This window comes from Meles meles, chromosome 1 (assembly GCF_922984935.1).
Source record: "Meles meles chromosome 1, mMelMel3.1 paternal haplotype, whole genome shotgun sequence".
Taxonomy (NCBI): domain Eukaryota; kingdom Metazoa; phylum Chordata; class Mammalia; order Carnivora; family Mustelidae; genus Meles; species Meles meles.
The window spans coordinates 8,169,120-8,184,542 of record NC_060066.1 but is presented as its reverse complement, the minus strand read 5'-3'; positions in this window follow the sequence as shown (position 1 = coordinate 8,184,542).

Sequence of the window (15,423 nt, the reverse complement as noted above, 5' to 3'; positions counted from 1 at the left end):
TCCACATCCTCTCCAGCACACGTTGTTTCCTGTCTTGCTAATTTTGGCCATTCTAACTGGTGTTAGGTGGTATCTCAATGTTGTTTTAATTTGAATCTCCCTGATGGCTAGTGATGATGAACATTTTTTCATATGTCTGATAGCCATTTGTATGTCTTCATTGGAGAAGTGTCTGTTCATATCTTCTGCCCATTTTTTGATATGATTATCTGTTTTGTGTGTGTTGAGTTTGAGAAGTTCTTTATAGATCCTGGATATCAACCTTTTGTCTGATCAAAATTCCACCGATATTTTTCAAAGAGCTGGAGCAAATAATCCTAAAATTTGTATGGAGTCAGAAGAGACCCCGAATTGCTAAGGAAATGTTGAAAAACAAAAACAAAACTGGCGGCATCACGTTACCCGATTTCAAGCTTTACTACAAAGCTGTGATCACCAAGACAGCATGGTACTGGCATAAAAACAGACACATAGACCAGTGGAACAGAGTGGAGAGCCCAGATATGGACCCTCAACTCTATGGTCAAATAATCTTCGACAAAACAGGAAAAAATATTCAATGGAAAAAAAGACAGTCTCTTCAATAAATGGTGCTGGGAAAACTGGACAGCGATATGTAGAAGAATGAAACTCGACCATTCTCTTACACCGTACACAAAGATAAACTCGAAATGGATAAAAGACCTCAATGTGAGACAGGAATCTATCAGAATCCTAGAGGAGAACATAGGCAATAACCTCTTCGATATCAGCCACAGCAACTTCTTTCAAGATATGTCTCCAAAGGCCAAGGAAACAAAAGCAAAAATGAACTTTGGGGACTTCATCAAGATCAAAAGCTTCTGCACAGCAAAGGAAACAGTCAACAAAACAAAGAGGCAACTCACGGAATGGGAGAAGATATTTGCATGTCCCTTTTCTTGAACGGAGTGCTCAGACCTAAATTACTCGTAATTGTCTGTCCCAGTGAAGAGAAGAATGTGAGTAGCTTATAACACACATTCAGAGTATTTTCATGCAAGGCTTTACATATTTGTTACAACAATGGAGTTCCAGAAAGTTCTGTAAGTCAAAGAAAACAATATTATGCACCTTTTAAGAATAAAAATAAACCCTATAAGAAAAGCCACATCTGGGGGCACCTGGGTGGCTCAGTGCGTTAAAAGCCTCTGCCTTCAGCTCAGGTCCTGATCCCAGGGTCCTGGGATAGAGCCCCCCCATCCAGCTCTCTGCTCAGCGGGGAGCCTGCCTCCCTTCCTCTCTCTCTGCCTGCCTCTCTGCCTACTTGTGATCTCTGTCTGTCAAATAAATAAATAAAAATCTTAAAAAAAAAAAAAAAAGAAAAGAAAAGCCACATCTGAAACTTGGAGGAGGAACACAATGTGCCTGATGTCCCAGGTGGTGACCTTAGCTCACATCCTGACCCTTGCCTGGCTCTTGTTTTATCAGAAGCAGAGATCTGTTGAGCTGGAAGAGATTCAAAAATCATGTGGGCCAGATGTCTGAATTTATAAATGAGGATGTTAGGCCTAGTGAATTTCCCAAGACTTATAATTAGCATTTATAGAGAATATTGTATTTTATGCTATATTTGTATTTAAAACTCATTTTACCTCTGTGAGAATTGAGTAACAAATTATCCAGTGAGAATATGGAGATTGTAAGCTTTTCTGAGGGCAACCCCAAAGCACATCCAGGACTGCCTTGGAGTCAACAAGCCAGCTCTGGACCAGGTTCTATTACTTATGAACCATGTGGCGCTGGAGAATTACAGTATTTTCCTGAACCTGTTTGCTTCATCTTTAAAATGGGACTTAGAGAAGTCACAGAACTGTTGTGAAAACTATAGAAGGTAGTATGTGATACAAACAAAGAAGTGAGTAAGAGAGGAAAATATATATTCTCCAAAATGAGTTTTGGAGAATGGTTTTTGTAATATGTTTGGAAAATACTTACATACAGTCCTATATAAATAATCCCAAATAATCCTCATTGAGCTATTCTTTTCCACCCTTATTTTGGGAAAAGTATGTTTTTCCCAAAAGACATTATTGTTGACATCCACAAAACAATGATTTGGTGGAATATTCTCTTTTTTTTGGAAGATTTTATTCATTTATTGAGAGAGAGAGAGCGTGAGCGTGCACGCGCGCGCGCACACACACACACACACACACAAGTGGGGGGAGGGGCAGAAGGAGAGGAAGAAACAGATTCCCTGCTGAGCAGGGAGCCTAACACGGGGCTCGATCCCAGGACCCCAAGATCATGACCTGAGTCTAGAGGCAGATGCTTAACAGACTGAGCCAGTCAGGCACCCCTTGTGGAATATTCTTGCAAAGCTTTAAACTAATGCTGCATGAATTTTCCCCTTTCCCAGCAGGAAGCCACAGACCACACCTGTACACTTAACCCTCCATCCCTTCCTGCAGGCTTGCCTTCCACCTGCTGGCTCCCTAAGGTGAAGAGGCAGAGCCCTCCTACCACCTTGCCTTGGGGAACCGCAATATTCCCTCTGGGTTCTGGAAGGTATAAATTGTCAATCATAAATCAATGTTACATAAACAAGGTGATAGGTTGATGAATTTTCAGCAGTTCATCTCATCATGATGGGAGGTGAAGGCAGCATCAAAAGCAGAAAGGATAGAGAGAATGCACCCAGAGTTTAGTCCCTAGTGAGCGATCGGCTTCAAGGTATAGGTGTTCTGAGCTCCAGGGGCTGGATTTTTTGAAAGAGGCTGGCCCAGTTTAAAGATGGCCAACATTCTGGAATGCTCCATCTCTGGTCTGAATTTCTCAGTCTGTATAGGACAAAGGCACTGTGTAGGGAAGAGGCAGTGGGGAGTGATGAAAGGTGCGTGAACTCTATAGAGTCAGAGGGAACAGGTTGCACACTGACTCCAGAACCATCATGAATTAATTGCTTCTTCCAGGATTGCTCTCTGCTAAAGACTAACCCACTATACATGCTCCATGGGCCATGTTCAGTCATGAGATGGGAGAGGTAAAGCAGGGCAGGAGGAAGAGGACTGCTCCCCTCCTGAAGAGACTTCTTTCCATACTTCCCTAACACACACCATGCATAGTTCTGACTCTCTGTTCCAACCCATCCTCTGCTCAGCACTAACTACATTTGCCTTTTGTTCTGTTTGGTCAACTGATTTATTTTGTCTCTTTGGCCTTTGGAATATAGACTCCATGAAAGACTCGACTGTCTGTCTTGCTCATGACCATAGCCCCATCACTGTATTAGATATTATGGATTTTATGTATAGCCATTTGACAATCTACTCCTCTCATCTCCCCCATCAAATGTAAGCTCCAGGAGGACAATGGCTTTTTCTGTTTGGCAAAAAAACCCAGGGCAGAGACTGAGACATAGTAAGATTTAGTAACCAATTTTTTTAAAGAATGGATAAATTATGAATGAAGGAATGAATGAACGAATGAGTAAGTATAATGCTAATAAATGGATTAACAAGTACATAAATAAATGAATAAAACTACCAGTGGCCCATGGTAATTGGGCATTCTATTTCTAGAACTACACTAGGATATAGGTTTGTGAGTATACACACACACACATACACACACACACACTGTGAGTTCCCTCCATTCGTTGCACTGTACCACTTTGCAGAAGAGTGCTTCCTTGGAAAAACAAAAAAGAAGAATGAGAGGGCTTATCTTCCAGTCCAAGTAGAAACCATGTATGTACTCACTTATTCAATCAACAAATATTTACCTAACAATGTTATGGATACAGTGGTGAACAAGCCAGGTGGGGCTTCTGGTCCAGCAAAGAACACAAATGTTTCTCCATTAATTGCAACAGTCGAGAAGAAAAATTGTTCGGGTTGTTGCATTAGGAGGTAAGATTCATGCCCCGATAAAACTCAATAGGCATCTCAGGGTGCCTGGTGGGAACGGCACCCATCACTCCAGGAGCTAGCCCAGAGTGAGGTGGCTAACTAGCATCCTGCTCAGGACCCACGGGCTTGTGTTCCTCCAAGAAGAAGCTCAAAGAAACTCCATGTGACAGAGTCTAAGGAGAAGGGCATATCTCCCGCTCCTAGGGAGAACGGAGATATAAAAGGAGCATAGTTAGAGGCCAGACACCACTAACCAAAGAATAACAGGGCAAATTAAATCCCATAAACAGGAGAGGAAAAGAAGATTGCCCAGCGGGCTTGTTGCCAAGTCTGCCATGGTTGATTAATAAGACAAGCTTTAAATTTTCTGTTAAGTAAGAGACCAGAACTGTGAATGTTTATAGAGGCCATGTGATATTTTCTTTTCTGAGTAAAAAAAAAAAAATCTTACAAAAGGGTTTGGAATTTTAAAATATGAAAAGCAATTTGTTTGAGATTCAGCCCACATTTAGAGAGGCTGATTAAACCTCTAGCTTTGACCATGACTACAAAATCCACCTTCTCATAGTGCCTTCTGCTAATTAGAGCTGTAGACTGCATTTTATTTCTTTAATCCTGTGTCTGTTCCAGAGACCTGGGTCACATTGCTGGGGAGGTGATTTAAGGCAAGCATGTCAGGTCCTTGTTGCTTCACTTAGAGGATAAATGACATTTTATTTTATTGTTTATAAAAGGGCTTGTTTATATTTTCTCTGGCACCTGTTTCTCACCAAGGCAGAGGGAACGCTTCAGCATAGACCACTCCCCTGAGAGCGCAAGAGTGGGGTCAGTCTCCCCCTGCAGCCCCTGTGGAGGTTGACAACATTTGATGAACTAATCTGGGACCAAGTCTACTTGAAGTTAGAGAAGCAGGAGGTCATGTGACTTTTCTTGCACCCATGACTGGAATGAATAGATCATGTTCTGCCACCGCCTTAAGGAGCACCCCAACTTGTATGAGGGAGGTATTTACTAGAACTGCAGCCTCCCGGGGACATAGCATGGCAGATGGGCTGAACTCCTGTAGGTGAGCAGTGATAGTCAGGCCCTACAGTGATGCTGCCTTTCCATCTGGGAGTGACAAGAGAGGATTTGCAGTTTCTACCGAGGAGGGACCATACTCCAGGAGACAGTTCATTCTTTTACCTTCCCAAATGATAGGGCTTCCGGCAAGTTGTCAATAGATCCTTTTGTAACCAGGAGTCAGCAGCTGGGGACAGACTGAACACATAGATGGGTGAGGATTGTGGGGTCTGGGGACCGTGACACATGCCAGAGGGATGAACATTTCCCCAGGCAGGTTGGGACAGTGGGAAGACTGATGGACAGAGGTGCTCTGTGATCAAGCACCAGAGGCTCAGTAGGAAGCAGCCTGAGCAGATGGCGGCAGCAGATAAAAAGATGTTTCATTTCAAGTGTTGTCTGGAAGGAAGCAGGGCAAACATCATGAATGAACGAAGGAATACACACACCAATTGCATGATATAAGGAGAAAAGCAGGTTATCATAGATTATACTCAATGTGAAGTCTACAGAAAAATGATTGCAGGTAGATTAAGACAGACAAGAAAATAAGTCTAGAAAAGAAAGATGAAGGAGAAATTGAGGTGATCAGAGAAATTTGCAACTTTGGAAGTTGAGCCCAAATAAGAGAATTAAGAAGGAAAGTGCCCTCTCTCCCCATCTGTGTCTGGGATGATTAAATAGGAATTTCTATCTAAGAAATAAAAAGTTCCTTTCAACTTACCTCTCACCTCAGTGAGCAATCTCAGCTTACAGGCACGGTCAGTACAAGGTCATCTGCACCTGTAGACCTAACCCACATTCCCCAGTATAGATGGGAACAGGGAGCTAAGGATTTTCAAAAGAGATTGTTGGAATAAGAAGTAAGTAAATGCAGCTGATTACCAAATAAGAAATAGTTCTGAGACAAATTTATAGATCTGCTGGGGTTTAGGGCAAGAATCAGTGATAGGTGCATAGAAAACTAATCACATAAAACCAGAAAATCATTAACATTTTTGTAAAACAGAAATTAATGCAAGAAAATAAACATAATTATAATTTACTACCTAACTCAGTAGAGAACACTGTTTACACGGTCATATTAATTTTTTTAAGATTGTATGTATATATTTGTTTATTTGAGAGAGAGTGAGTGGTAGGCGGGGGACGGGGAGAGGAGCAGAGGCAGAAGGACAAGCAGACTCTATGCTGAGCACAGAGCCTGATGCAGGGCTGATCTCACCACCCTGGGATTACCACCCAAGCCAAAAATCAAGAGTCAGACACAACTGACTGAGCTACTTAGGAGTCTCTACAGGGTCAAATTAATTTAAACCCTAAATACTGATTTATTGGAAATAATGGTATTATTATTATCTTGAGAATTTCAGGTAAAGAGAAAGATTGTGCCCTTTATAGGGAGTTAAGAAAATTAAATTCTCTACCAGAAATGGAAGACAATACATATATGTAAATGTATAAAACATGATATGGTGGGATACGCATGGTATTCACATATATGAACTCAAATGCTAGAATGGTGAGCCCAAAGTGTGGAAAGTGGCTGTCTCTGGGGAGCTGGGTTGTGGGAAGTCTTAGGTCAAGTGGTGGAGGCATGGGACCTGAAGACGTGCAGTTCTGTTTGCCTTTGACACAACAAATCTGTGTGCATGTGTTACTTTTGAAACTTTAAAAAAATCAACCATAAAAGTGTATTCTCCAGCAGGGAATGCACTATTCCTAATAGGCTTTCCTTCCAGCTGGCCAAAAGCAGAGAGCATCATGAAATTAATTCTCTCACCACAAAATTAAGTTCATCATGAAATTATTTTTTTTACCCCTGGGGAAACCTGTGACATTTTTCTAATGTATTCCCTATGACCATGAATGGAATCCAATATCAGAGGGCATTTTATTTCTGGAAAACCCCTCTGTGACCCACAATGCTCAGTTTCTGATGAATTTTATCAATTATTGATACAGGATCTATCAAATCTGGATTCCACAGTTTCACCAAGACCCCTCTCCCAATAGCAAAATTGGTTCATCCAATAGTCCCTGCACACCTCAAACCGGACATTCCACGAGTACTTAAAATTAAGATGCAGCAAATCACATTATATGCAATGCTTCCTAAATTCTCCTTCTGTTCCCTTCCACCACTGCCTGAGCCGGTCACAGGTGTCATCCTTCTTGTTTTTCACCCAGCCCCACCCATGCCACCAAGTCCGTCCTTCCAACCCTCTTGGTCTGTGGTTTTCCTCCATCCTGGCAGCCCTTCTCCAGCTGAGGCATAAGTTATCACCTCCTCGTGTCCCTGCGTGAGCCACCTGCAAAGTTCCTCTCTACTCAGGCCAATTCTCATCTAGTCTCCTCCATGGAGCCAGAGCTGTGCTTCTGCAATTTAAATCCATCAATAGCCTTCAGCAAAAGTACAATTGCTTCGGGCAGTATATGAGGTTCTCTAAGCCCCTGGTGTTCTTTCCTTGTTCCCTTTGTCACATCCTCTGGTCACATGAAGTAACGTCAACCTGATGAGCAGCCAGGTTCTGTGGTCTAAAATGCTTATTACACATGAAACATGATTGCTGTGCTATCAGCTAACCAAATAATTTTGCATTGCTCATCAGCCTCTACCAAAAGAATCTAGAAAAAATAATCAAATTAAAACAGAAAGAAGCAGAAAGGAGGAAAAAAAAATAAGAATACCAATGTGAATCAATAAAATAAAACATTGACAAACAGAAAACCAGGGAAATCAAAAGCTAGGGATTTGGAAAGATCAATAAATTTGATAAGCCTTTAGTCAGACTGATCAGGAAAATATAGAGAAGATATGCATTATTAATATCATGATTGAAAGAGGGGATATTACTTGGACACCAAGGCACGAAAATTGTAGGAAGGAAATATTAGGAACAACACAACAAGAAACATAACAAATTCATCAAAATGAATAAAACTCTTGAAGATAAAAATTACCAAAAAAAAAAAAATTCCAAGAAAGAAAATGATATGCCATGACCCTTTATGAGTACAGAGGCAAAAGTCATTTTTTAAAAATCTACCAAATTGATCCCGACAGGATGTAAAATAAATAATGCATTATGATCAAGTAGGGTTTACTCTGGGAATGAAAGGCTAGCTCGACATTTGAATATTAAACAATAAAAATCACCAAATCAATAGATTAAAGAAGAGAAAAACATGCTCATTGAAAAGATGCAAAAAGAAGACTTAGACAAAATTGCACATTATTTCTGATTTTTAAAAAATATCTCTCAGCTGTAGGATTTTAAAAATGAGAAAAACAAATTAAAAAAAAAAAAAAAAGAACCAAGATACCCTTCAATGGATGAATGGATAAAGAGGATGTGGTCCATACATATGATAGAGTATTATGCCTCCATCAGAAAGGATGAATATCCAACTTTTGTATCAACATGGATGGGACTGGAAGAGATTATGCTGAGTGAAAGAAGTCAAGCAGAGAGAGTAAATTACCATATGGTTTCCCTTACTTGTGGAGCATAAGGAATAACACAGATGACATGGGGAGATGGAGAGAAGGGAGCTGGGGGAAATTGGAGGGGGAGATGAACCATGAGAGACTGTGGACTCTAAGGAACTAACTGAGGGTTTTGGAAGGGAGGGGAGTGAGAGGTGAGCCTGATGGTGGGTATTATGGAGGGCACGTATTGCATGGAGCACTGGGTGTAGTGCATACACAATGAATTCTGGAACACTGAAAAGAAATTTAAAATATAAATAAAAATTTTAAAAAAAGAATTTATCACAGGAAAGAAAATATACAAAAAAGCCAACTCTGTTTTTAACTTATTTTATTTAAATTCAATTAGTTAACATATAATGTATCATTAGTTTCAGATGTGGAGCACAGTAATTCATCATTTGTGTATAAAACTAGTGCTCATTACATCAAGGGCTCTTCTTAATGCCCATCACCCAGTTACCCCATCCCCCCACTCTCCTCCCCTCTAGCAACCCTCAGTTTTTTCCCTATAGTTAAGAGTCTTGTGGTTTGTCTCCCTCTCTGATTTTGTCTTATTTTATTTTTCCTTCCCTTCTCCTATGATCCTGTTTTGCTTTTTAATTCCACATGTGAGTGAAATCATATGATAATTATCTTCCTCGGACTGACTTATTTCACTTAGCATAATACCCTCCAGTTACATCCATGTTGATGTAAATGGTAAGATGCCATCCTTTTTGATGGATGACTAATATTCCACCATATATTTATACATATATATATATAATGTATATATGACATCTGGGCTCTTTCCACAGTTTGGCTATTGTGGTCATTGCTGCTATAAACATTGGGGCCCTGCAGGCTTTCTTTTGATGTCCATTAGCATGATAAATGGTTCTCTACACCCTCATTTTCAATCTAGAGTGTCTGTGGTCTAAAATGAGTCTCTTATAGACAGCATATAAATGGGTCTTACTTTTTTATCCAATTTGATACCCTGTGTCTTTTGACTGGAATATTTAGCCTGGTTACATTCACAGTAACTACTGAAAGAATTAACATTTTACCTGAAGGTGAAAGACTGAATCCTTTCAATCTAAGAGAAGGTCCTGGGATTGAGTCCTGCATGGGGCTCCCTGCTCAGCAGGAAGCCTGCTTTTCTCTCTGCCTGCTTTGCCTGCAGGTCCCCCAGCTTCTGTGATCTCTCTGATAAATAAATAAATAAATAAATAAATAAATAAATCCTTTAAAAAAATTATACTAGAGGTCTTAGCCAATGCAGTGAGGCAAAAAAGAAAGAAAAGGCATAAAGATTGGAAAGAAAGAAAGAAAACCTTCTCGTCATACACAACACACTGTTTTCCATGTAGAAGATTCCAAAGAATCTGCAAGATAACTTCATCAAACTAATAAGTAATATTAGTAATCACAGAATACCAGATAAATATTTATTCTTTAATAAAACGGGTTTTTTTATCCTAGCAATGAATAACTAAAATTTGAAATTAACCATGACCATTCACAATAGAACCAAAGCACATGAAATAATATGTATTACTCTTATGAGATTTCTGAAATATATTTATGTTGAAAACTGGACCATCTTAATTAAATAAATCAAGGAAGACCTGAAGTAAATGGAGAGATATACTATGTTCATGATGAAAGAATCAATATTGTTAAGATGTCAAATCTCTTTGAATTGATCCATAAATTTGATGCAATTCCAAATAAATCCCAGTAGACTTTTTGGTGGGAATCAACTAGATAATTTATAAAATTCCTATGAAAAGGAAAAAGAAAATATCCAGGACAATTCTGGAATAGAACAAAGCTAGAGTACTGACACTCAATGTTTTCCAGAATTTCTAGAAGGCTATCGTAGTTAAGACCGCAAAATACTGGAGAAAAGTATAGACATATAGACAAAAGAATCAAAAGCACAGAAAAAGATTCACAAGTATGTGGTCAATTAATATTCAATTAGAGTGCAGAGATAATTCAATGAAGAAAGGACAACCTTACAAATGGTGTTGGAACAACTAGAATGCCATATGCAAAATAATGAATCATAATCCACATCTTGTATCTTCTTTAAAAAACTAACTTACATAAGTCAAACAGAGAAAGTCAATTATCATATGGTTTCACTTAATTGTGGAACATAAGGAATAGCACAGAGGACATTAGGGGAAGAAAAGGAAAAATGAAAGGGGAGAAATTGGAGTAGGAGACAAACCATAAGAGACTATGGACTCTGGGAAACAAACTGAGGGTTTTAGAAGGCAGGTGGGTAGGGGGATGGGTAAACCTGGTGATGGGTATTAAGGACGGTATGTGATGTGATAAGCACTGGGTATTGTACACAAACAATGAATCGTGGAACACTACATCAAAAACTAATGATGTACTGTACGGTGACTAACATGACATAAAAAATAATTGAAAAATTCTTAACTTAAAATGATAACAGACCAGGGTGCCTGGCGGCTCAGCCATTTAAGTGTCTGTTTTCAGCTCTGGTCATGATCCCAGCATCCTGGGATTGAGCTTTGCATCAGGCTCCCCACTTAGGGGGGAACCTGCTTCTCCATCTCCCTCATTCGTGTACTCTCTCTCTTTCTCTCTTCCAAAGAAATAAATAAAATCTTTAAAGTAAAATAAATATAACAGACTTAAGTGTGAAACCTAAAGTAACAGAAATTCTGGAAGAAAATGTAAGAGACAATCTTTAAGACACAGAATTTCACAAAGATTCCTTAGATACAACACAAAGAACATTACCTCTTAACAAAATTTACTTAACAAAAACTACTAAAATTGGATTTCATAAAAATTCAGAACATCTGTTTTTGAAAGACATTGTTAAGAGAATAAAACGATAAGCCACAGATAGAAAGATTTTCAAATTACATACCTGATCAAGGACTTATGTCCAAAATGTAAAATGAACTCTCAAAACTCAATAACAGTAAAGGACAAAATTAATTAAAAATGGACAAAAAGTTTAAACATACACTTCACCAAAGAAAACATACAGATGGCAAATAAGCATATGAAAGGATGTCCAAAATTATAGAACTGCAAGTAAAACCACAATGAGCTACAACTATATACCTATTAAAATGTCTAAAATAAGTCAAAACAGGTAATGCCAAGTACTGTTGAGGATGTGCCGAGACGGGGATTCTCATACACTAGAGATGGGAACTGGCATATCCACTTTGGAAAACTATTTGACAGTTTTTTATACAGTTAAATACAGGTGAATTCACATCCCAGACTTAGGTATTTACCCAAGTGAAAGAAAAGCCTATTTTATCACAAAGAGTACACAAAAAAATGTTATAGCAACAGTTCTTGTAATTGCCTCAAACGGGAAACAATCCTTTCAGTTGAAATGTCCTTCAATTGAAGAAGGGGTAAACAAAGTCTGGCACATTCCTATGGTGAAATTTATTAAGCAGTAAAAAGGAACAAGCCATGAATTCGGGCAACAGCTTGGATGAATCTCAACCCCATATGCTCAGTGACAGAAGCAGGACACAAAAGACTGCAAACCACATGACTCGATGTACATGATCTTTGGAGAAGGCAAGATTGTATACTGGAGAACAGATCAGTACTGGGCAGTAGCTAGGGTTGGGAGAGGTGAATACAGAGTAGTACAGGGGAAATTGGGGGTGATGAACTATTCAATATTTCAAATGTGGTGCTGGTTACAGGACTATGTACCTTGGCCAAGACTTGCAGAACTCTACAATAAAAACAGTGAATTTTACCATATGTAAATTATGGCAATACAATAATTGGGGGGAAAAAAGCAATAGAAATAAGGATTCTAAAGAAAACAAAAGAAATAGAAAATCTGGATAGTCTTCTCTCTAGTGAAGAAAATACATTTGCAATTTAAAACAAACCAGCCAACAAAACAAAATCCATAATCATAGATACAGAGAACAGATTGGTAGTTGCCAGAGCAGAGGGGGTTAAGGTAGGAAAAAGGGATGAAAAAGATTAAACACAAAGTGCTAGTTACAAAATAAGTAAGCCATGGGGATGTAACATACAGCATGGGGAATACAGTCAGTAGTACTATAAGGTGACATCTGGAAGGTGACAGATGGTTACAAGACTTGTGGTTATGTCACAATGTATACAAGGGTCAAATCACTATGTTGTACACCTGAAACTAATACAATAGTGTATGTCAATTATCCGTACATACATACATATATGCATGCACATATATAAATAATTTCCCACAAGAAAAACTGCAAGCCCAAATAGTTTTGTTGCAGAATTCTAATAATTTAAGGAAGAAATTGCAACCATCTTACACAAACTTCCAGAAAATGGATACAGAATTTTTCACAAGGCCAGGATTAACCTGATAATAAAATGAGACCAAGATATCACAAGAAAAAGAGTATTGCTTTTATAGGAATAAAAACCAAAAATTCTTAACAAATATTAGTAAATCAATTCCAGTAATATATAAGAAGGTTAATACTCCATGATTAAGAGGGTGCATCCCAAGACTGTGAGACTGGTTTAGAATCTAAAATTTTATCATGCCATTTCTGTGTGTTTGTGTGTGTGTGTGTGTGTGTGTGTGTGTGTTTCCACACTCAAGAGAAGCCTATAAACCAAGCTCATCAAAAGAATCCTCTAATTTTTATGCTGATATTCAATCCACACAGCAATCTTCCAATTTCCCATCTTCTCCTAGCATGGGGCACCATCATCACTAGCCCATTGACTCAGTGTTTCGGTGATTCTGCAAATGGCACTGCCATAAGTTTCTATTGCCTGTTTCCCATCCAAGTTCTTGGGATCATTCTATTCTTTTTTTAAGATTTCATTTATTTATTTGACAGACAGATCACAAGTTGGCAGAGAGGCAGGCAGAGAGAGAGTGGAGGAAGCAGGCTCCCTGCTGAGCAGTGAGCCAAATGTGGGGCTCGATCCCAGGACCCTAAGATCATGACCTGAGATGAAGGCAGAGGCTTTAACCCACTGAGCCACCCAGGCGCCCCGGGATCATTCTATTCTTAACTCCACCTTGCTTTCCAAAAAAACCAGAAACCAAAAAACAAACAAAAACAGGTGCTTCTTGAAAAATCCTACTCCTGACATCAGTTGTCAGGAGAACTATGCACTTCTCTGCCTTTGTTTGGCTCTCTCCAGGAGACAATGCTGAGACAAAGACTTGAGGACAAGCAGTTCATCTGATGTAGATTTGTAATATAAGTGAGGTTCAATGGGGTGGAATCTGGAGCCGATGACCAAAAAAGAATTCTTGAGACGTCTTTGGTGCAAAATGGTGGTTTATTAAAGTATGTGGACAGGACCCATGGGCAGAAAGAGCTACTGCCCTGGGGTCTTGAGGAATGGCTGATTATATACTCAGGAGTTGCGGAGGTGAGGACAAAGGGGGTGTCCAGAAGGACTGTCATATGCTAATGAAGACTCTCTGGAGGCCTGGTTATTTTCAGGCCAGGTCTGTTTTCCCCCTCTCATAAAACACTAACATGAAGACAGTTGGGAGTTTCCTGGAGGAATGTTACATTCCTCCTATCAATCACACATCCTTGTCAACGGACTGCAGGTTCAAAAGAAATTCAATTTTATTTACATTTCCTTCTGACTCAGCCTCCCTCAACTTTATGGAGGGGAGGGTGATGTTAGGGCTTCAGGAAACTGAGTTATAGGTCTCTGGAAGTTAGGATATTGATAAGAAAGCTTCTTCCTTATAAATCACTAGGACATTTGTAAACTAAGGGAGACAGGTCTTGTGGGATTGTGATCTTTGTAAGTTAACTATTTGTTTTTCCCTTTAAAAAAAAACTTTTATTTTAATTTTTTTTCAGTATTCCAAAATTCATTGTTTATGCAGCACACCCAGTGCTCCATGCAATACATGGCCTCCTTAATACCCACCACCAGGCTCACCCAACCTCCCACCCCCCGCCCCTCCAAAATCCTCAGTTTGTTTCTCAGAGTCCACAGTCCCTCATGGTTTGTCTCCCCCTCCGATTTCCCCCAACTCACTTCTCCCCTCCTTCTCCCAATTTCTTCAGTTTTATTCCTTATGTTCCACAAGTAAGTGAAAACATATGATAATTGACTCTCTCTGCTTGACTTATTTCACTCAGCATAATCTCCTCCAGTCCTGTCCATGTTGATACAAAAGTTGAGTGTTCATCCTTTCTAATGGAGGCATAATACTCCATTGTATGTATGATCATATCTTCTTCATCCATTTGCCTGTTGAAGGGCATCTTGCCTCTTTCCACAGTTTGGCAACTGTGGCCATTGCTGCTATGAACATTGGGGTACAGATGACCCTTCTTTTCACTACATCTGTATCTTTGGGGTAAATACCCAGCAGTGAAATTGCAGGGTTATTGGGGAATTCTATTTTTAATTTCTTAAGGAATCTCCACACAGTTTTCCAAAGCGGCTGCACCAACTTGCATTCCCACCAACAGTGTAAGAGGGTTTCCTTTTCTCCACATCCTCTCCAACACTTGTTGTTTACTGTCTTGTCGATTTTGGCCATTCTAACCAGTATAAGGTGGCATCTCAATATGGTTTTGATTTGAATCTCCCTGATGGCTAATGATGATGAACATTTTTTCATGTGTCTGTTAGCCATTTGTATGTCTTCTTTGGCGAAGTGCCTCTTCATGTCTTCTGCCCATTTTTTGATGTGATTATCTGTTTTGTGTGTGTTGAGTTTGAGAAGTTCTGTATATATCTTTATAGTTCTTTATATATCAGCCTTTTGTCTGTACTGTCATTTGCAAATATCTTCTCCCATTCCATGAGTTGCCTCTTTGTTTTGTTGCCTGTTTCCTTTGCTGCACAGAAGCTTTTGATCTTGAAGTCCCAAAAGTTCATTTTTGCTTTTGTTTCCTTTGCCTTTAGAGACATATCTTGAAAGAAGTTGTTGTGGCCAATGTCAAAGAGATTACTGCCTATGTTCTCCTCTAGGATTTTGCTAGA